The 23,467-nt window shown below is 41.2% G+C and overlaps 1 protein-coding gene across 1 annotated transcript in view; it reads right to left on the bottom strand.

The window, feature by feature from the left end:
- The window catches only part of Exoc4 (exocyst complex component 4), a 771,875-nt gene that overhangs the window by 125,149 nt on the left and 623,259 nt on the right, over nt 1-23,467 (bottom strand). The gene's annotated exons all lie outside the window — the stretch shown is intronic.

The raw sequence follows: 23,467 nt of genomic DNA, 5'->3' as shown, positions 1-23,467 counted from the left end.
GCATGGTGGTGCATACCTTTAATATTTTATTTTTATTTATTTATTTATTTGACAAAGAAAGATGGAGGGAGGGAGGGAGAGAGAAAGAGAGCGAGAGAGGAGAAGGGAGAGAGAGAGAGAGAGAGAATGGGTGTGCCAGGGCTTCAAGCCACTGCAAATGAACTCCAAACGTGGGCACCCCCTTGTGCATCTGGCTAACATGGGTCTTGGGGAATAGAACCTGGGTCCTTTGGCTTTGCAGGCAAATGCCTTAACCACTAAGCCATTCTTCCAGTCCCTATGGGCCCTCTTTTAAGATAGTTTCTTCCCTTCTCATGTAAGTCTCCTTTATTTGAGAGCTAAGGATACTAAGGTCTTTAACTCTGCCCACCCTGTCCTCCAGAGACGTTACATGCGGGGAAGCTAGCCAAGACAGGATGAAGGGCAGTCTCAATAGTCATCACTGTGAACTTTACCTAACTTTGGCCATGACTTACGTCTCTCAGCCCAGGTTTGGGGGCTAAACATGCAGTGCTCTGTGTGAGACAAAGTGTGGCTCAGCTAGTTGCTGTAAGAGACTCTGAGGTTTTATGTTTCCCAAAGGAACTATCAACAAGTCTTCAGGTTTTTAGTCTCATTCACTCTTTCAATGGTAATTAGGACAATTCCCTACATTTGGAGTAAAAAAAAAAAAAAAAGAACTTCTGGAACATAACACATGTTTTGTTCAGTGAGTGAGTATTTGTGCCAAAGTAGATATTGCAAAAAAAAGTATAAGGAAAGAAAATACAAGCAAAAGTAGAAGGCAAGGGAACATTTTCAACAAATAAAATCCACAAAGGATAAAAGAGGCATATAATTAAATACACTGCATCAAATAATGAAGTTAAATGACTAAAATACTGAGGGAATTCAAAGGTAATCATACCATTTAATCCTAGGAGAAATTCTTAATAGAGATAAATGAATAACTAGAGAAGAACCTTCCTGTGCAATAATTGTTACTATTGGTTTGGATATGTGGAAGGGGGAAAAAGTAATGGTAGTATTTAAAAACCAAAAAAAGTTAATTTGATTTTGAAGAGAGTTCTGGAAGTGGAATCAATGTAGCATGTTCTCACTGGAAGCATTCTGTTAATTTGATAAGCATTTATTGAGTATCTGCTATCTGCAAGGAGTTGTGCCATAGACTTTTTTTTTCTCCCCAAGGTACAGTCTCAAGATGCTCTAGCCCAGGCTGACCTGGAATTCACTGTGTAGTTTTAGGCCGGCCTCAAACTCATGGCAATCCTCTTACCTCTGCTTCTTGAGTGCTGGGATTAAAGGCGTGCGCCCTGCCATGGACTATTTTTTAAAAACACCTGACAATTTATTTTAATTTTTTTTAGAGACAGGGAGAGAGAGAGAGAAACTGGCATGCCAGGGCCTCAGCCACTGCAATTGAACTCCGGGTGCTTGTGCCACCTAGTGGGCACACGTGACCTTGCACTTGCTTCACATTTGTGCATCTAGGTTACGTGGGATCTGGAGAGTTGAACATGGGTTCTCAGGCTTCACAGGCAAGCGTCTTAACCTCTAAGCACATGAGCTATTTTTATTACAGACAGTGGCAACCATATTGACCCTGTTAGCATCAAGAACATCAGGAATGCTGCTAGGTTCCCTGGAGCACAGGCTGGCTGTGAGCGCTACTTGGCATTTCTGGTTTATGAACTGGGTCTGTGTGTAGCACTCATGAGGAAGAGCAATCCTAGTGGGAATTGATCTGTCTGCAGTGGCTGAGCTGTCAGGTAACTCACCTGTCTACTTCCATGTGGAAAGTAGAAAACCGTGTGGACTGTGGACACTTGATGCCCAGTGATCTCAAGCTTCGAGCTCAGTAGCTGCTCTCTGAATTTTCCCTTTCAAGACTTCATAAGTATATTACTTAGGAATTTAGATGCATTTTAAAATTACTTAGTTGTTTCAAATAGTTCTGCTGAAGCTAATAGAACCTTGTTATTGCATGATGTATGTGAAACTTTTAAGAAATGATCCTTAGAGCCAGGCATGGTGGCACACGCCTTTAATCCCAGTACTCAGGAGGCAGAGGTAGGAGGATTGTTGTGAATTCAAGGCCACCCTAAGACTATGTAGTGAATTCCAGGTCAGCCTGAGCTAGAGTGAGACCCTACCTTGAAAAACAAACAAACAGGGTTGGAGAGATGGCTTAGTGGTTAAGCGCTTGCCTGTAAGCCTAAGTTCGAGGCTCGGTTCCCCAGGTCCCACGTTAGCCAGATGCACAAGGGGCGCACGCATCTGGAGTTTGTTTGCAGTGGCTGGAAGCCCTGGCACGCCCATTCTCTCTCTCTCCCTCTATCTGTCTTTCTCTCTGTGTCTGTCGCTCTCAAATAAATAAAAAATGAACAAAAAATATTTTTAAAAAAGAAAAATAAACAAACAATGTGATCCTTGGTAAAAGATTGGCATGCTCAAGAGATTGTGGAATAATCCATTATCTAAATAGAGAACATAGAAAACAGCTCGTTAACACTGAGGAATCTAAACTTCCTAATGTAAAAATCAGAGCAGGTGGAATTCTTTGGACTTGCTTAAGAAAAATCCCAATTTAGCTTAAGTTATGCTTCTCTACCAGGATCTCATTAAGGACTAAAGACTACAGTTATTCAAAATTAAGTACTTGAAAGTTACTGGAGATGATTTAAATTCATGTCTATTTATTTTAGAACCTCTGGTTAAGAATGGCATTACTGGCCTGTTAGTATTCAGGACATCTTCCTTAATCTATTCAGAGTCACTCAGTCATTTAACAGTCTATATAATTATTCTGCAGTTCTAAAAAAAAAAAACAAAACTCTAAGAACTAACTGGAAAAACTCCCCATGAACAATCCTTGCAGCAAGACATGTTACAAGTTAATCTCTAGTGAGGAAGGGAAGAAAAGCATTGACTTCAGGGAAGTACTCTTATAATGAAAATAATGCAGCAAATTCCAAGTCAAAAATAGAAAGACTATTTTGAGTAAGTCGTTGAGGAGTCCTAACAAGAGGCATCATTTTCATTGTACATTTTAGTCTCTATAGTACTCATGCTATGAAGTAAAACTAGCATATTATCAGTATGTAAATGTGATACTTAAAAAATAATAAGGGTCAGGTGATTAATTACGATTAATGAATCTTTCCTGGCATTACTTCCTCTCAATGTATCACTGTGGTAGAATACATATAGTTACAATTCTTTGCAGCTTTTCCTATTTGAGGGCAAATTCCTTTTCTAATCTCTTGACTTTCAATTGGCCTTGTAGCTTACATTGACTGAGAGGATGTGGTTGAAGTTATGTTGGACACGTTTCAAAACCTGAGCTTAGGTGAGCCAGCTTCTGTGTTTGCCTTCTTGGAATTTTTCCCAGAGTCCTCTGCACATGGTAGCAGAACATGTTCACAAGGGGCACGCACATCTGGAGTTTGCTTACAGTGGTAGAGGCCCTGGTACGCCAATTCTCTTTTGCTCTCACGCTCATAAAATAAATAAATAAGAGGCCAGTCTGCTGGGCTCATATCAACAACAGTTTCCACGCAAGAAGCATTCTTGCTAGTCCTCTCCCTCTGTGGGACCATCCTTTCCTATTTGATCACTTCTGTCCTTTACTACTTTCCAGAAGTTATGTGGAGAGACTCTGTTGGCTGTTAATGTCCTAGTTGCGTTGTATTTTCACAGACAATTCACAGCACTCGTGTCATTTAAAAGAACACAAAGCAGTAACGACAATGCTCTATGGTCCCACAATAGCTCTATGTGGAGACAATACTGCCTAGGGCTGTTCATTTAAAAAATAAGTAGGAAGATTTCTCAGTGCTTAAAAGCATTTGCTTACAAAGTTTGGTGTCTTTGGGTTTGATTATCCAGAACCCAAGTAAAACCCGACTCACAAAATGACACACGTAAGTCGAGTTCATTTGCAATGGCAGCAGGCCATGGTGTGCCCTTACATGCTCTCTCTCTCTCAAAAGAAATAAATTGGGCTGGAGAGATGGCTTAGCGGTTAAGCGCTTGCCTGTGACGCCTAAGGACCCCGGTTCGAGGCTCGGTTCCCCAGGTCCCACGTTAGCCAGATGCACAAGGGGGTGCACGCGTCTGGAGTTCGTTTGCAGAGGCTGGAAGCCCTGGCGCGCCCATTCTCTCTCTCTCCCTCTCTCTGTCTTTCTCTCTGTGTCTGTGGCTCTCAAATAAATAAATAAAAAATTTAAAAAAAAAGAAAGAAATTAAAAAAAAAATGGTTATGATGGTCATAAAGACTAGAAAGTTCCATTTCTAGGTAACATGAAATCAGAGCAGCATCTGAACTCTTGGAACTTCCTCAAGTGCTGTACGCAGCTATGTGTGCTCATTTATGTGCATGTGAAGGCAAGTGGGTGATGTCGAGCATTTTCCATGTCAACAGAAAATACAACTGTCATACGAAGAAAATAAGAGATAGTATATTCTGGAGTCCAGTATAAGTGATCGTGGCCTGGGAACACAGACTTAGGTTACCACAATTTCTATATTTCAGTGTATTAACAACTTCATGATGTTTTGGCAGTTACAGAACTAAAAGAATCATAAGCCAAGGTGCTTTTCAAATGCATGGGTGAATACATCAGGTGGATAGGTTACTGTAAAGCAAGGAAATCTCTGTTATAGGCTTTAGATGCTATCTGATGGTATTCTTAGCCTTTGGGTTTTGGTGACAGTTGATGGTTTGTAAGTACATTCCAAACAGGTTTCATCTGATCACCTGATTGTCACCAGGGTGTTAGGTCAGACACAGAGGTGGGCAATAAATGGCTATTAAAGAAGCTAAATGTGGCCCAAGGTAATTTGGTTCTGATCCTGCAACATTCCATCTCTCTGTGATCACAGTGCTACCAGTCCATTCAGCCTTTCCGTTTGATGTAGACACAGGGCTTTTTCGGGAACTTTAGTTCACATCCCCTCGCACTCTGCCTTGTGTTTTTTTTTTTTTAATTTTTATTTATTTATTTGAGAGCAACAGACACAGAGAGAAAGACAGATAGGGGGAGAGAGAGAGAATGGGCGCGCCAGGGCTTCCAGCCTCTGCAAACGAACTCCAGACGCGTGCACCCCCTTGTGCATCTGGCTAACGTGGGACCTGGGGAACCGAGCCTCGAACCGGGGTCCTTACAGGCAAGCGCTTAACCGCTAAGCCATCTCTCCAGCCCTGCCTTGTGTTTTTGAGATAGGGTCTCTATACCCCACAGGCAACAGAGAAGGAGGAAACAGGTATCTACATCATTTGCTTCTTGTCTGAGCAAAGTCTGGTGAAAACCTGTAGACATTTTTATTATTTATTGCTTTTTTAATGGAAGAATCTTTTTATTTATTTTTAGTTTTTGGTTTTTCAAGGTAGGGTCTCACTCTAGCCCAGGCTGACTTGCAATTTACTGTGTAGTCTCAGGGTGGCTTTGAACTCGAGGGTCCTCCTACCTCTGCCTCCAGAGTGCTGGGATGAAAGGCGTGTGCCACCATGCCCTGCCTATTTATCACTTTTTAAATAAAACGGTTGTACTCTTAGGGCCTCTCTTCCCCACCCTAATTCTGCTGAGGGTCTTTGGTGGGGTGATTGGTATTCATTGTAGGGACCAGGAGGCTTCAGTCAGTCTTTGTCGGGGGTGGGGGGGGTGGGGGGAGGGTAGGAAGGGAGAACACAGTGTCTCAGGCTATTTCCATCCACCCTGAGGCTCTTAGAATCTTTCTGCCCCTCTTCCACCATGCTCCCTGAGCCTTGGGGGTCAAGATAGGCATTTGATTTACTGTTGCTTTCACTGTAGACCCTGTATTTCTGTTTTGGTGAGGGTTGAGTGACCACAGTGTTTGTCATCTTTTCCTTGGGACTGGTTTTCAGGCTAGCACTATTCATGTCACCACGTCCCCTGTAATGATTTCTGGGCCCAGGCAGATAAGGTGGAAGCGACTCATCTCATGGTAGACAGTGGGCGCTCTCTTTCTGATGTACTGATACATCTCTTGGTCTCCCCAGTATTCTCCTTCCCACAGTGTGCTGGGACCTACTCCTGATTATATTTTAACCTGATCTCTTTCTTGAGCCAGATGGAGTCCCTTGATGTTAAAGGACTCAAGAGCGCCACAGTTCCTAGGAGCTTTGGAATTAGATGGTCAGCCATCTTTTGTCCCAGTCTTTACTGAAGCCACAATACAGCAGCATCTTCATTTCCATACGATGTGAGCTGAAGTTCAAGCCTACTGAGAAAGTCATTTCTGGAGAGCTGGTGGTTTAGCCTTCAGCTTCTACTCATTTTGGTTACGAATGAACACAGCCTTCCCCTGGGCCTTATGCTCCAAGGCCACATGGATTTTGGAAGGCAATTAAACCTAAGAGCTCAAAATCTAATTTCAAATGCAATACATCAAAGATCCTTTGACAGTGAAATTAAGTTATCAAACCAAATGGCCCAAACCATGAAGTGGGGAGGATAGGAGACAGAAAGTAAACAGGATGCAGACCAAGGCATTTCATATGGACTGCCACTAGGGCCAAACATTGTCAGAAAATTGAAAACCAGCAATAGAATGGCTTATAGTGAGGAAAAGTGCTTTAAAAACAAGCAGCAGGAGTCAGAGACTTGCATTGGTTAGGCTCACAGTTTGCTAGGCATGGAAATAGATGTCATAAGTGTACATTATAGTGGACTTCATCTCCAAGCAGGGTCATAAATACAGATGACTCCTTCAGTGATGTTAAGTACTTTTGTCCCACTCCTCCTCTGCTCTGCTGGCAGCAGGGAATATGAAGGCACGGCGTCCCACGTTAGATGTTGAATTGGCTCGATGGTTCATGGGTAGGGCTGGGCCAAGGGAAGGAAAATCTCTCCCTTGCATTGTTTAAGAAAAGTACCTCTCTTCCCTTGTTGTATGGAAACGGGTGGTGGTGGAAGGGGTTTCTGTCACTTGGTGCTGCTCATGGTGGCCATCTGTTTGTCATGACCCAAGGCTCTGCTTTCTGGAGAGGCAGATACAGCAGCATATGCAAACCTTATGTGGGGGCGTTTTTCCTGCACACTTCCAAGAGTTCTGTGAAGTGTAAAAGGCTTCTGGCTTGAGCAAATGCGTTAATTGGGCTTGTGGTACCTTTAACCAAATAATATGATGGTGGACTTTTAGTCACACTGCCTCTTAGAAACAGACATGACAGACATTTGGAGCATCTTCTCTCTGGGTATAGTTTAAGCATATTTTTTGTTTCTTAAAAAGTCATTATTAGCCAGGTGTGGTGGCGCACGCCTTTAATCCCAGCACTCGGGAAGCAGAGGTAGGAGGAGCGCTGTGAGTTCAAGGCCACCCTGAGACTACAGAGTTAATTCCAGGTCAGCCTGGACCAGAGTGAGACCCTACCTCAAAAAAACAAAAAAACAAAAAGTCATTATTAAAGGACAGCTCTTACTATCAGAGTATGAGGGAAACTCCGAAATCATTTTTTATTTTGCTTATAAAGTAACCTATAAATCTTGAAATTAAAAGTTTGGTGAGATTTTTTCATAATTTTTCACATAATCTTTTTTCACTGCTCAATAGACTATAGTCAGAAGACAACAAAATCTTTTCAACAAACTTTTTTGATAATTTTATATATTTATTTATGAGAGAAGGAGAAAGAAAAAAAATTGCTTGAATGAAGTTCTATTGTTTCCCTTAAAAATGTGAGAGATTGTTGAATAGTCCTTAACAGACGTAAGGAGATATGGTGGAAGACATGGACATTTGATTCTGACCCACTGATCATGGTGTCTCACCTAAACTTCCCAGGCATCGTCATTAGAAAAAGAAGGGATTTGGTATCAACTAAAAGAGCCTCATGTAGTGAGAGTGCCCAAGAGCAAACCTTGAACAAAGCCTATGTTCTAGACAGGGTTCAAAGCCTTGAAACCATAGGTAGTATAACTTTTCAGGATGACAATCGTTTTACTCTTGATAATGAAATAACTTAAGAGAGCCGTTTGAAGAGGTCTCTTTCCCCAGGTGTCCAGCTAATGACTTTATCATTTTCCTTTCAGGAAATTTCTCATATAAAGACACTCTATGTTTACAGAGAGAGGCTTACGTGGCTATATAATATAATAATTCTGATAACATCTTCCTTGTCTTCTAACCACAATAGGCTTCATTAATACGTCATCTTCTCCCACCTTGCTCTGTATGTTTTAGCAGAGGGGGTGTGTGATGGGGTGGGGAGGGGGTGGAGACCAGAGGGATACAGAATAAGCACACATTGGAAATAAAAAGAATGATAAAGTAGAGTGGGGAACCCAAACTGCAATTAAAATGCAATAGCCCTTCACTGCATGTTCCAATGCTACTTAATACAGACATTTCCAATAACTTTAATCTCTAAGCGATGATTGTTGAGGAAAAAAAAAAAAAAGAAATCAAGTTTGCGTTTCTTAAAAGACAAGAGGGAAGAAAATGACTTGTCATATCTGGCTGGCTTGGAAATATAAAATCCAATTCTGAAGAAGGAGAGATAAGGGAAGTGCGGCGGAAGTACCATCAGCTTAGCAAACACTAAATAATGAACAATGCGGAGACTGTCCGGCGTGATAAAATACTCTATTAGAGGGACTGTTTTTAAATGAGCGATAATTGTAGCACATCCACAGTGAAAGGTTATTGAATTTTTATCTGTAGAAGAAGCTTTTGACAGACTTGCTAAAAAGTCACCTACAAATAGTACCTTCTTTAGATGAATTTGACCAAAGGGGTTTTCCAGCATGTAACATCTTTCTGACTTTTTACAAGATTTTTGCTTTTCTGACAAATTGGATTGGATGGTCATGGTTTCTATGAAGGCACTTATAGAAAAGTCCCCATTATTCTTTCTTTCATGAAAATTGAATTAAGTTGTTAAAAAACCCAGTTGAATCCACTCAGGATCCAACAGCCAGAGCTTATAGATGTTAGTGCACAGAATGAGCAACCCTGAATTGGATGGGAATGGGGGTGAGGGATGCGAGCCTGACATATTCCTGTTCCTCATCTGAAGACAGAGGTTGTCTATACTTTAAAAAATATTTATTTATTTATTTACTTACTTGAGAGAGAGAAAGAAGCAGCAAGGAAGAGAGAGAGAGAATGGGCATGCCAGTACCTCCAGCCGCTGCAAACAAGCTCCAGACACATGTGCCACTTTGTGCATCTGGCTTACGTGGGTCCTGGGGAATTGAATCTAAGTCCTTTGGCTTTGCAGGCAAGTGCCTTAACTGCTAAGCCATCTCTCCAGCCCGGTTGCCTACATTTTTATTGCATAATTTCTAATATTTAATATGAATCCTAGTATTGGATTTAAGATAATAAAACCTTTCCCTGAATACATGATAAAATTAGTTTCAAAATAGATCCTTGGGGGCAGAGGCACAGCTTTTAGTCCACTTCTGGAAACTGGTTCAGCAGTATCAAGCTCACTTCCCCTCACTCTCCTTTTCAGTGCACTTGACCAGTCCAGACCCTGGCAAAGCATCATATTCACCTTGTTGCTATCATTTGGGAAGACCAGCAAATGAACAGCTCTGCTTTTACGGGGAAACAGAGGCATGGTGACTTGGTGCTCTGAGACACTCTCATACTAGGTGACCATATTGTTTTCCCAGACATTTTGTTCTAGGCTCTGAGAACAGTTAGATTCAGTTGGCATTTCTGTCACTGAGTCTTTTTGACCTTGGGCAAATGGCCAAAGTCCTGTGTTTTATGATCATACTTACTAAAGTGGAAAGAATAAAGGCTGGCTTGTCAAGTACAGCTTGAGGCAGGGATAAGCAATTGAGAGTTAATGATTATAAAGGTCCTTGAAAGTAAGAAACACAATCTAACTGTGGAGTGCCATTACTGTCATTATGCTATCTTCTGGCATTGACATGCACACACACACACACACACACACACACACACACACACCCAAGGCTGGTAGTTTGAAAAAGTATTGTTCACTATTGATGAATAAACTAGCTGTCGGAAAAGCACACCCAGTTTTACATTTAGAGAACATTTTTCTAAATTCAGTGCCAACCATGATTTCTCCCATGAAGCCAGCCAGCCTTTCCCTTTACTTCTATTTTCCCTGTCATGATTCATGTCTCCTCATCAAATGTGTTCTGTAATACACCCAAACATAGTTCTGAGGGTGGAGGCATTAAGGACACATCTTTCTCCCATAAGTGCATTAAGTCATAGATTCATACTCTTGGGCTGACCTCATCTTAAAACACCTGACTACCCGGTGAGAGCATAGATTTAGTAGTGGAATGGGGGCTTCAGCTAGTCTGCACTGCTCCTTATTGTCAGGTGCCTTCCTACTTGGCAGCCAAACCAGTCTCTTCGGATTTCTTAGTTCACTGCTCTGCAGGAAGTCACTTCCGGCCCAGAGAACTCTGCATTTCCTCCATCTTTCAGGCTGGCCCTGCAATTTCAGCATGCTGTTTTAGAGCCGCTTTTCGTTTTCCAACTTCTCTCCTAGACATTTTCATCTATATTTATTCTTCTGGTTTCTATTTCATAGTTTCGTTTGCAGATGCAATCATGCAGCTGGAAGCGCCCAGCCACCACACTTAAGAATCCATGATATTATCATATTTTAATACAATATTTCCCTTATGGATACAAATGTTGGCACTTTCAAAGAAACAGCCACATAATTCTTCATGGGCAGATACTTAGAACTCCATAATTACATTGGAACGCCCACAGCACTAGCCTCTCCGAGCTCTGCAGTTGATAATTGTCTCAGTACAGAGTTGGGGGGAGACTCTGCTTCATAATCAGGACTTGGCACAGGAAAAATAACTCAACAAAAGATCCATGAACTGACAAAAGAGAATGTATTTATGATGGCTGATCCTTCTTCTGTCAGGAAGACCATAAGGTTTCTCAGATGGGCCCCTGTGGGCTCCCAGACAAAGATTCCCTCTTAGAAATATTCCCAAGAGCTCAGATTCATTTGGGAGGTCGTGGAGAGCCATGACTTAACTGGAAATGACCCAGGAACACAGATAAGACTAGAGCTCGAGATATAAGAGAAGCCATAAGGTATAGGAAAGGTTAGCTCCAAATTCAGTCTGCAGCCCCAGAATCTAGCACCAAACACTTACTGTATGAGTCACTGAGGACTCCAAGTTCTTCATATCATCTAAGAGTTAGAGCAGGGGCTAGAGAGATGGCTTGGGGGTTAAGGCACTTGCTTACAAAGCTTAGCAGTTTGGGTTCAATTCCCTAGTACCCATGTAAAGCCAGATATAAAAAATGGCACATGTGTCAGGAGTTCGTTTGTAGCAGCCAGAGGCCTTGACATGCCCAGTCTCTCTTACTCTTCCTTCATTTATTCTTCCTTCCCTTCCTCTCCCTTCTTCTCCTTGCAAATAAATAAATAAATAAATAAATAAATAAATCAAACATTTAAACAAAAGAGTGAGATCACACCAGTGAGTGTGCACTCTTTCTATTGAATAGGCAAGGAAATAGCTCAGAAAGGTTAACCAATGTCCCCATGATGAGACAATAATTTGCTGGGTTGTTCTCAAGTATGTTTGACACAATGTCAAATACATGAGCTATAAAAATCACAGAACATGGAAGAACAGAGACATTCAAAGCATGTCAAAAGAAACACAGATCAGTGGAAAGAAGCAAACCAACCATGATTTGGGAGCCATGAAAGGAAACACAAAGAGGGCAAAACAATGGACTGGGGAACCCACTGCAGTCAGACTGAAGGTTGGGTATTAACCAACAGTCACAGTGTACAGTATGTCAGTGCAGGGGAGACAGCATGGTCCAGGTGGTATTCCTTATGGACCCATGAAAAGCAGCACCTGCATTCCTATTAATAGCATGGGTGTCACGAGAATCCCATGAACAAACAAGTGTATGCCTTAACCACCGCAGCCACCATAGAGTTCCTAACTGTGATGAGTTTCGGTAAGTTTAGAGAAATCAACGCAGTACAATTAAGTCTGGAAAATGAGCAAAACTGAATCATCATGTCCTTACTATTGGTGCTTTTGCTTGTAAAAAATAAGTTGTGAAATTGGGTAAAACAATGAAACACATTCAGACATTACTTTAATGAGAGAAAAGTTTATATGGAATCGTAAGTAGTGTCAATTAGGTAAGACCAAAGCAAATTCAGAATTGGACAGTAGGTTGGAAATTCATGAACAAAATATAGTGTTTTAATTTTCCAGTTAATCATTTTAAATATTAAGTTAATTATATATTTTAACTAATTTATTTTTTAGTAAATAGTATAACCATGAAATTAACAAATGATAGTAAATTTGAAATGTATCACTGATAAAGGAAAAACAATAGAAATGGAGACAAAATGAATTAGCTTAAAAAAGGACAGTTTGTAAAATCAAAAATGATGATGGGGGAAAAAAATGATGAGGTGGGAAGAGATTTGGAGAGATGACTTAGGGGTTTCTTAGTACCCACATATAAGGTGGTGTACACATCTGGAGTTCATTTGCGGTGGCTGGAGGTCCTGGTGTGCCCATCCTCACTCTTGTTCTGCCTTTCTTTTTCTCTCAAATAAAAAAAATAAAAACTTATCATTCCGGGCGGATCCTAGGGCCCAGCCTCAAGGTGTGTTTGGGGGTGGATCTGTTTCCAGACTAAAGCTATGCAAAGTGCCCGGGTTCCACCTGGGGTTCAGGAAGAGTACTTGTTTGTGAAGCTGCTGGTTTTGCTTTTCTTTCTCTGTGTGGACCTGTGAAAGTGGATCAGCTTCTTTTGCCATTATGGAACAGCCCCCCACGCTGATCAAGAAACAAAGGCATTGTGGTTTAGTCTGTAACTCTGTGATCTTTGGCCTGATTACATCCCCTTCCCCATACAACCTTATATAAACCTACATGTAAGAATAAACTCTCGAGGCCTTGACCAGAAACTCAGCTTGGTCTCCTTCCTTGTGTCTGTTTGCCTCTTCCCATTCAGGTTGACTTCCCCTCGGGTCCTTGTTCAACTCCCCGCTGGCTGGGACAAGGAGAAAGACCGATTCCTGTGCCCTTCTCAGGTAGCTAGCCTGGCCTTGGATGGGTAAAAGGATAGTTTTATTTATTTTAAAATAAAAGTTTTTATTTCACTCAAATTTGGGTAAGAACTGCGAAGTGGAAGCGGGTTACTGTACTGCCTGTGGAGCACACACAATAATCATAGCTCTGTGGCCAGCATTCTGCTCCATAAAAGGAATTCACGGCCACCTACCCCATGCTTCTAGCATTAGAACTTCAAGGCATTTCCTAAATACACAGTGTTGTAGCAGTGGAGGAGGAAATGTTTAGGGGTTCTAAGTCACTGGTTCTTGATATTGGCGATTTGTTGAAATCGCCTGTGGACACTTTAAAATTTAGCAGGAGGCAATTCTGGTGTGAACAGAGGGAGGTTTGGAGCCACTCCCTGCACACTGCAATTCTAAGCCTAATTCCACTGACTGGCTTGTGATGTATAGCACAATGCTTGGGTGGCCCACACCTTGAAACATCACCTGAGAAGCAGACCTCCCCTCCCACTGATGACAGCTGACACGTGGCTGCATTTGAGATCTGTTACCCGAAAGGCTTATTTGAAAGTTTTGTTTGGAAACAAATTTTAACTCAACATTATACATTAAAATCTAATGGAAATGAGTTAAATGTTAGTGAAGAGATAGCAACATGATTTTGTTTCAAAGGAAGATGTATGTGTATATATTATTAAGGGCTGTTTAATTCACATGACAAGTAAGAAATAGGTGCAGATGCTCCAAAACCCAGCTCTTCCCAAATGGTACCTTTCACAGTCACAGATTATAAGCCATGTCAACTGCGTAATTACTTAAGGTGGCTCACTATTTTTTTTTTTTTTTGCAAATACTCAACTCATCCAAACACTGACTATATGCCATATGTATTCCCTGTACTTTTTTAAAAGAGGGGCCACTAGAAAGATAAACAGACAAAGCCAAATTGTGATGGGTAAGTGGATAGTTGATCTGGAATTCAGAAGGAGCTGTCTAAAAAAGGATTAGATGAATTGGAAGCACAAAAATCAATCACAGAGTGTCATTAATGATAAGCTATATTGATAACATGTACACAGTTCGTGTGACAAGAATGTGTTGTATCTGATTTTCCAAAATCCCAAGTCCAGATTAATCAAGAAAAGACATTAACAAATCCCTATTGGAGGACAGTGTACATTATTTAACCAGCAGCATTCTGTCAAGGTCATCAAAAACAAGGGATGTCTAAGAAACTGACTGTCCACGTGTTCCTAAGGAGACATGACAGCTAAATGTACTGTGACATCCTGGATGTGATCCCAGGACAGTAAAAGGGCATTGGACAAAAACTTAGAAAATTTAAATGAAGTATGAGCTTAATAGCAAGGAATCACATTGGCTCATTAGTCATGACAAATTGTCTGTCCTAATGTAAGATGTTAACAATAAGGAAAGTGGGTATGAGATACATGGGAATCCTTTCAACTCTCTTTGCTACTTTACTTGAAGTCTAAAAAATATTATCAACTTTTATTTCAGAACAGCTTCACTTTTGAAGACTCACAATGGACATAGTGACATTTGTCCAAGACATATTATTACCTAGAATCTTTGACAATAATGAGGGAAATGCAGTGACTAGAAAAGGGGCCAGGGCAACTGATATCACTTGGCTCTTCCATGGCTGTGACATGTCTCAGTATCATATTTCTGTTATGACTCATTTGTGTTCCTTGAAGCACCGAGTGGAATGACTTCCATTGAGCAAAATAAGTTGTTTGAATGCTGACAAAATCAGTTTAACAACTAAATGTATTCTATGGAATAGAAAAAAGAAAAAAAAGAAAGAAAAGAAAGAAAAGGGCCAGGGCAGCAGCCAAGTTTTAAGCAAACCAAAAAGAAAATGTGGACCTTTTGTATTGGTTGACTTGAACATTTTTAAATTAATGAAATGATTGAACAGACTGCAGAGAAGTCACCTGATGTGAAAATGTGTCAGTAATAAGAAAGTAAGTTCTGGTAACATTGGGTATCCATGGGAGAAATGAAAGGTTCTAACAAATTCTTTAAGTACAGTATTAGACTGTGACCAAGAAGCTGGCTCATGGGAAAAAGTCTGTGAGATGTTCTGGGCAAGAGAATTCATGGAAAAGCAAGTCTGTGCTGCTATAATTGCCTGGTTCATATATTTAAAACTTCAGAATATTCAGGACACAGATGTATAGTCAACATCTTCTTACCCTAATGTTTCTTGGGTCTATTTGGTCATTAACCCTTTTCTTGTTAGCATCTACAGATATCATAGAAAAATGGAGGCTGGAAAATTCAAATAGTTCTTCATGTTTTCAAATAACTGCTTGGCTTTTTGAGTATGATGTAAGTATATAGGTTGGCATTTTTAGAACCATTATCAATGTCCCAGGTGATGAGTCACACAATAGAATATGCCAATGATGGTGATGAAAATTTTTATGTGTGCTGACTAAGACTAATGAGGAGTCATGGAATATTTAAAAAATGGCCAGTGTGAAAGAGAAAAATAAAATTTTAATTAAATACCATCTAAAGCTAGTGGCTACTGGTGTGAAAGTACAGTATGTACTCTATGTTACAAGCACATGAAGACAGAGCAAGTTTCTAACTTACTGAATATTTTTGACACAAAATAGAATAGAGGGTGAAACATTAGGTGAATGTTTTATTACAACTCAGAGGAAATTCAAAGGAGATATATGCAATAATCTCATGTACTTTTCAAAGCCCAGAAATTCCGGTGAAGCATGTGAAGAAAATGATGGTAAAAATAATCACAAGTGTGGCATTAGGGTGCTCTGACTGAATACAACCTGACCGCCCTCCTGGAATGACTTCCTAAGAATTCAGCAGGGAAAGCATCAGTGAGTGGCCCTATCCTTGGTCACAACAATGATGTAACAGTGGGGACATTAAATTGAGAACTTGATGACTTGATCTTGATCCAGCTCAGGCTAGGCATGTACTGTGACACCTTAATTTCATCCCATGTGAAGTTACTGAGCTGGACTAGGAGACTTCTGAGATCCTTAGCATCAATTCTACTTTAAGAAATGTCTATAAATAAACAAGTACTTCATCCTGCAGTTCTAAAAATAATCCCAGGGACTAAAATTATGATTTTTTTTTCTGCTCTGGCAATTGGAGAGAATTAGAGTTTCAGTTTGACCACAGACTGTACAGGATTAGAGTTGGACTTTTTACTGCTTCTTCTTTTTTTTTTTTTTTTTTTAGGTAGGGTCTCACTCTAGCCCAGGCTGGCCTGAAATTCACTATGTAGTCTCAGGCTGGTCTTAAAACTCACAGTGATCCTCTTGCCTCTGTCTCCCAGGTGGTGAGACTAACGGTGTATGCCACCACACCCGGCTTTACTGCATCTTTCCTTCCTGCACATGGGATCTGTGAGGGTGTCAGAAGTGGGAAGTGAGCAAGCAGATGATGGTGAGGCCTGGTATCAAAGAACCTGTCCCCAAGCCCAATTCACAAATCTAAGATATTTATATTATATAGGTATACTTTATATACAGTTTATGGGAATAAATTAATAAAGACATTTTGAAAACATTATAAAAGTTCCTCTGAAAATTAAAAAGAGAAATACCAAACGATCCAGAAATCCCAGTATAAAAAAACAAAAAACAAAAATGAAATTAGTAGGCTCAAGAGACAACTGAATGCCCATGTTTACTGAAGCATTGTTCTCAACAGTTGATAAATGGGAATGACACAAATCTCCTCCAACTGGTGAAAGACAAAGCAAATATGGGGATATGCATGTATCCCCATATTTAGTCATATGTATATGACTATTCTTCATCCACAAAAGAATAAAATTTTGTCATTTGCAACAATGTGATGGAGCTGAGCTGGGGATCATTATGCTAAGTAAATTAAACAAGGCACAAAAACATGAGTAAGAGACACATGATCTCATATCTGGGATCTGAAAAGGTTGATGTCATAGAGTCTGAGAACAGGGGACACCAGAGGGCCACTGGGGAGAGGCTGACCAATGGGTACTCTCTTAGTTATTTTTATCTGCTGCTGTGACAAAATACCTGACAAGCAACAACTGAAGGAAGGAAGGCTTATTTTGGTTTACAGTTTGAAACTATACAGTCTCCCATGATGCAATAGGCATGGCGGCAGGACCACGAGGAGGCCTCTCTCAGTGCTTTCAGTCAGGAATCAAAGACAGGACAGGGCCATGAGGCTGGGCTAGGAAGCTTCAAGGCCTACTAGAGAGCCAATTCTTCCTGCAAGTCTTTATGTCATAAAAATGCCATAACCTTCAAAACAGCGCCACCAACTGGGGACCCAGTGTTCAAACACTTGAGCCTATGGATAACATGACACACCCACATCACAACCCCGCACAGACACAAATTATAGATTATAGTTATATCTATATAGATTATATTTAGGTGGGGTAAAGTTATCATGTGCTACTGCACAGTAGGGTGATGATAGATAATATATATTTCAAAAAGAAATGATACATGTTTGAAGAGATAGAAATTTTAATTTGATTAAAACATTATATAAACATTAAACATATATTTTTATTATACATTATACACATATTAAACATTATAGGGTACCTCATAAATATGTATACTTGGGCTGGAGAGATAACTTAGCAGTTAAGGCGTTTGCCTGCAAAGCCCAAGGACCTCGGTTCGATTCCCCAGGACCCATGTTAGCCAGATGCACAAGGTGGTGCACGCATCTGGAGTTTGTTTGCAGTGGCTAGAGGCCATGGTGTACTCATTCTCTTTCTCCCTCTCTGCCTCTTTCTCTCTCGACTCTCTCAAATAAATAAATAAATATCATTTAAAAATATGTATACTTTTTATTTCTATATAGTGATAAAATACATTTAACTAGAATAAGACAAAACATCCTTAAAAATAAGAGGATAAGGTTGAGTTATGGTAGTGCACACCTTTAATCCCTGCCCTTGGGAGGCTGAGGTAGATTATCCCCTTTGAGACTGAGGCCAGCTTGGGGCTACATAGTGAATTCCAGGTCAGCCTGGGCTACAATGAGACCCTACCTTGAAAAAACAAAATGAAACAGAACAAAACAACCCTTCCCCAAAGAATAAAGTGTCAAGGAAAGTCATTAATGTTAACAATAGAACATTTTCTGATAATTTTGTAGTAGTCATGTTTTGCTCTATAAATTCCCTTTACTGTAGCGATTTTGAACTCTTTAAGCTTCTTACAGATAGCAGGTATTACACAGAGTAAAGATGACGTTGTCCCTTTCCTCATGGCTGGGACTGTGACCAATGGGGAACATAGGCGTGACTGCATAGGGTGACTATACCTGACCACACTAAGCCTGATCCTGCTCATCTAGTCTGCGTGGCCTATGTGTCTATGATAAGTGATCTCCAACACAAATGTCTTCTACAGGTCACAAGTAGCACAGGGGCGTGGGGAGGGGGTGGTGTTGGAAAGACAGAGTCAAAACCAGGACATGTTCAAGACAGTGAAGACTAGAGGCACCTACTCAAGAAGGTCAGGTCGGTAGATCAAGGTCCTCTCTGGGACATTTGCCAATCATGCTGTTTCTGTGTGAGTACAGGTCGTCCTGGGACAACTGGTGGGTAGTTGTTGTTGTGGGAAAATACTTACTTGAGGTTGAAAGAAAGAGAGAACAGCTGTGTAAGCAGGCCTCTAACCTGATTGTATCTTTCAAATGTCGGTACCCAGTCACATGTGAAAGTCTGATTTAATGAGTTTTATAAGTCAAGTTATTTTCATTTTAATGACAGCGTGGTTTTTTTCTCTTCCTCCTTTTCTATCTCCCTCTTTTTTTGTGTGTGAGGTACTGGGGATTAAAACCAGGGCCTCCCACATGCTATGAAAGCTTTCTACCACTGGGCTACATTCTCAACACTCTCACTTTTTCATGTGAGACATCTCACTAGGTTGCCCACTGTAATCTTCAACTAAGTATGTGGGCTAAGCTGGCCTCAAACTTATGGTCATCCTACTTTATCCTCCTGAACGCTGAGATAATGGGCATGTGCCACCATGCCTGACCCAGCTTGTGACTTTGAACTGGGAGAATCTCAAGGTGAACAGACATGGCAGAGGTTGAGGGGGAGCATACCCTCAGCTGATGGGGCAGAAACCATGGCCTTGGGAGCACACAAGTCAGGACCTAGAAGAGGTGGTCCTTTTGCATGTGAAGAAGACAGGGACATTTAGATAAATGTTAATAAAAATAGAAAATCACCTTTGAACATTCCATTCACTCTAATCTCCTGGGCCCTCTGTCCTCTGCCACTCACATGGAATACTATCTTCAGGAAGACATGAAATGTTTCAGATGTGTGAAGAGCCTATAAGTCCTCTTTTGAAGAGATATTTGCTATGAAAATGAATTTCTGCAAGTTGTCACTATTCTGTTACCTTTATAAATTAAGTTTAATGCAATACAGTATTTCCCATACCAAAGAGTTATTAGGATATACAAGACATAAGCCTAAAGTCTTCTTAGCTACGTTCCCCATTCTCCTGGGCATCCACAGGTGCTGGGTCAAAGGCCAGCATATGGTTTCCTAACTTGGAAATACCTTAGTTGCTGTAATCATCTGGTTAACTTTTCAAAAGAATAATAGAGTTATCCCTTGGTTTTTTCCCCTGATTTATTTATTTACTAGAGACCAAGAGAGAGGACATGAGTGTGCCAGGGCCTCTAGCCACTGCAAACAAACTCCAGATGCATGTACCACCATGTGTATCTAGCTTATATGGGACCGGGAGAATGGAACCTGGGTCCTTAGGTTTCACAGGCAAGCACCTTAACCGCTAAGCCATCTCTCCATCCTCTATCCCTTGTTCTTTCTGCAGAGTCAGGGAGACATGGAGCAATCCAACAAGCCCACGAACAGTCCTCTGCTTTGTTCAAATTATAAACATCAGTAGGCCAGCCTTTCTCCTGGGAATTCACAGAGGCAGCAAGTGGGGGCGAGCAGGGCTGGTTGTTAACAGGATAAACCCAGGTTCTCTTGATGCTTTGTTTTAGCACTGAAGTAGCGATTACAGTTCACTTGGGCTTTGCACTGATTGCAAAATGCTGGCAGTCAGTTGAATCACTCACTGGGTGGAATAATCACCCTGAGAGGAGCTGAGAGGGTACAACTTATGTTATCAAATGGAACCGAGCACATGAGACAGTGCTAATGGGCGTGGTAGAAGAGATCTTTGTCAGAATAACAGGGATGATTAAAGCATGAATTAGACATCAACACTACTGGGTACTCTCAGTGACATGAACACAACAGCGAAATTGAGCAATTACCAAGTTAGGAATAACTCAGAGAACATCTTCCTCCTTTGAAGACAGCTGATGCCAAGTTAGCGTGTCTGAATTCAGAAACTTGCTAAGGAGGTTATAAACACTCTTGCTTTGTGACTCCCGATGAGAACGAGCAGACCAGAGATCTAGAGTGCTGTGCCATTCGAGATAAGAGATTGTATCACTAAGTGTTGAATCCTGCTGGCCCTCTATATGTAGTCCGCTTCAGGCTGCTGCAATGAACCTCCAGACCAGATACAGTTCATGTGAGGAAGAGGGATTTACTGAAGCTTACAGATCCAGGGGAAGTTCCGTAATGGTGGAAGAAGTTGGCCCCCATTTACAGGACTACACACAGAGAGAGAAAAGAGCCATTACCAACACACTGGTAGACACAAGCACACTTAGGAATTCCAGGCAAAGCTCAGGCACTTTGCATAGCTTTAGACTGGAATTCCAAATCCACCCCTATATCTTAGGGCTGGACACTAGGATCAGCCCAGTGATACCTACACCAGCCATGTACCTGGAGATCTAAATTATAAGCTTTAATAAAACCCTGAATATATTGGGGGACATCCATTCAAACGACCACACTGTATCACTGAGAAACATGCCTGTACTTGTAACAGCCGAAGAATATCAGGTAAAAAGGCTTTTGGTCCCTTTACAGAGCTGTCTGCATTTATCAAGGAGAATGACACCTCAGACTTTCATGGAGGGGAAAGCTGAGCGCGTCTGGTAGAGGAAAAAGAGAACTTCAACTGCTGCCTGTGATAGAACTGCTTGCACTCAGTGCTCGGGAAGTTGGTATGAGGGCTTTTAAGTATACCACTTCATGAAGTCGACTCAAATGTAATACTGTGCCCAAACTGCCTGCATGTATTTCATATTCTTTTTTTTTAATTGTTTAATTATTTGAGAGAGACACAGGCAAATAAATAGAGAGAGAAAGGACATGCCAGAGCCTCCAGCCCCTGAAAACGAGCTCCAGACACATGTGCCACCTTGCGCATCTGGTCTATGTGGGTCCTGGGGAGTTGAACCTAGGAACTATGGCTTTATTGGCAAATGTCTGAACTGCTGTGCCATTTCCCCAGCCCCTATATTTTCTATTCGTATAGACTTCAGAAGATGAACATGTATCATTTCATCACCAGATAATAGTAATATTTAAAATAAAAGGTGTAGAAATTAAAGCGTCAATAAAAAGAGAATTTGAAGAACATTTTGGAAGCACATCCTTCACTCTCTTCTCATCCTGAACTGTGCACCAGCCATGGGGACAGAGACATGATCAGCACACAGAGTAGGTCTTCAAGGGATCTTATAGACTTTGGCGCTGGTTCTTTATTAAGAAAAATATTTTAGCCTTATGAATTTCATCCACCCTCTTCCATTTCTAATCTGGAATCATGGTTAATTGAGTAGCAATAACTTCTCAGAGGGGCAGTGATAAGAACTAACTCATCTGACATTCCCAGTGCACGTTGAAATGAGTGTCCCTGAGTCACCACCTGACAGTCCACCCACACGCGAACGGCTGGGCTGAGTTTGCTTCTTCTTGCTAAGTTTGCTCTGCTGTTCTCACCTCTCTGCTCACACATTTGGCCCTGCTTTCTTCTTGATTCTTGGCCTCTAACTTTAACTGCGTCACACATACTCTTTATTTATCCTTATTAAAGTTCATATGCTTTAAAGCTCTCCAGTTGTTTTCCTTTGAGCCATTGTCCTTGACAGAAAAAGGCTTCTTGACTCCACATACTTGGGCTGAAAGGCCACTGAAAAATCCTGTTGGAACTGAGCTGATAACCTCCTCCATGTAGATCAGCTGACAGAAAGCTTGAAAAAGCCATGCTGCATGCAGTTCAGTGTGAGAGAGAGAAATCACCAGTGAAGATACTCAACAGTGAACACTGCAAACCTTATATTTTGGCAGCCAGGCCAAATGAGCCAATGGGTGCAATAGTGACATGTCTATCATGGTGGAAACCAACTGCCCTCTAATTGGACTGAAGGCTCACTCCATGGGAGGGAATACATCCCTGATACTGAAAACTTAAAACAGGGGTAGTCATGAGCCCTAGGGGTGTAACATCTGCTGCTGTCTGGCTAAATGTGTATACTATTCTCATCAAACTGCCCAATAAGCACTTCTCTTAACATTCATACCTATATATTACTGCTACTTTCACTTTTGGTAGAGAACCTTCTCTTTTCAATGACAGTGACCTTGGGATGACTCAGAAGGCATCCTGGTGCTGGAAAGAAGTGACAGGAGTGCTCAGACTGCAATATCTCTATCACACCTTCCAAGGCTTGGGATCCATTGCAGAAGAGGTGGTGGAAAGAATGTAAGAGCCAAAGAAAGGGTAGGACTCCTTACAACATGCTCTTTCAGACACAACATGGGCTGGATATCCATGACCTCACAGTGCCTGACACTACCTACACAAGACCATCATAATAGGAGGAAAAGATGATGACATCAAATTAAAAGAGAGACTGATTGAGATGGGGAGGGGATATGATGGAGAATGGAGCTTCAAAGGGGAAGGTGGGGGGGAAGGAGGGCATTACCATGGGATATTGTTTATAATCATGGACGTTGTTAATAAAAAAAAAGAAAAAGGCTTCTCACTATTATTTTATTCCCTACCCCTTAATTTCCTTGAAATCTATAATTGTTATAGCACAGCTATCTCTTTTCCCGAGTAACTGTTGTCCTCATTACCTCTATTTTCTAATAGCTTAATCATTTCTATTATGCTCCTTTTGGGAACTTTTTATTAGCTTTATATCAAACTAAAATGAGAATGTGGCTGGATACTCAAGCCCTGAGCTCTGAGATGATTTCTGTCCTTGAGATGTTGTAGAGAGGACAGAAGGTGTTGCTTTCTGGTCTTGAGACATGGTGGTTCAATCTTAGCAGGACCTTGTGTTTCTAGGGTTTAATACAAAGCTGTGTGAACAGACGCCTTTGCTGGCTTCCCACACCCCACGGAGGGATTCCTTCCCCCAAATCGCAAAGTGGGAGACATGCATCACCAACAGAATTCCAACACAATTTTCTGACACTTGGGACATGCC

Source organism: Jaculus jaculus, chromosome 10 (assembly GCF_020740685.1).
Source record: "Jaculus jaculus isolate mJacJac1 chromosome 10, mJacJac1.mat.Y.cur, whole genome shotgun sequence".
Taxonomy (NCBI): Eukaryota; Metazoa; Chordata; class Mammalia; order Rodentia; family Dipodidae; genus Jaculus; species Jaculus jaculus.
The sequence above is the reverse complement of the archived record's forward strand: the minus strand, read 5'-3'. Positions and strand labels throughout refer to the sequence as shown.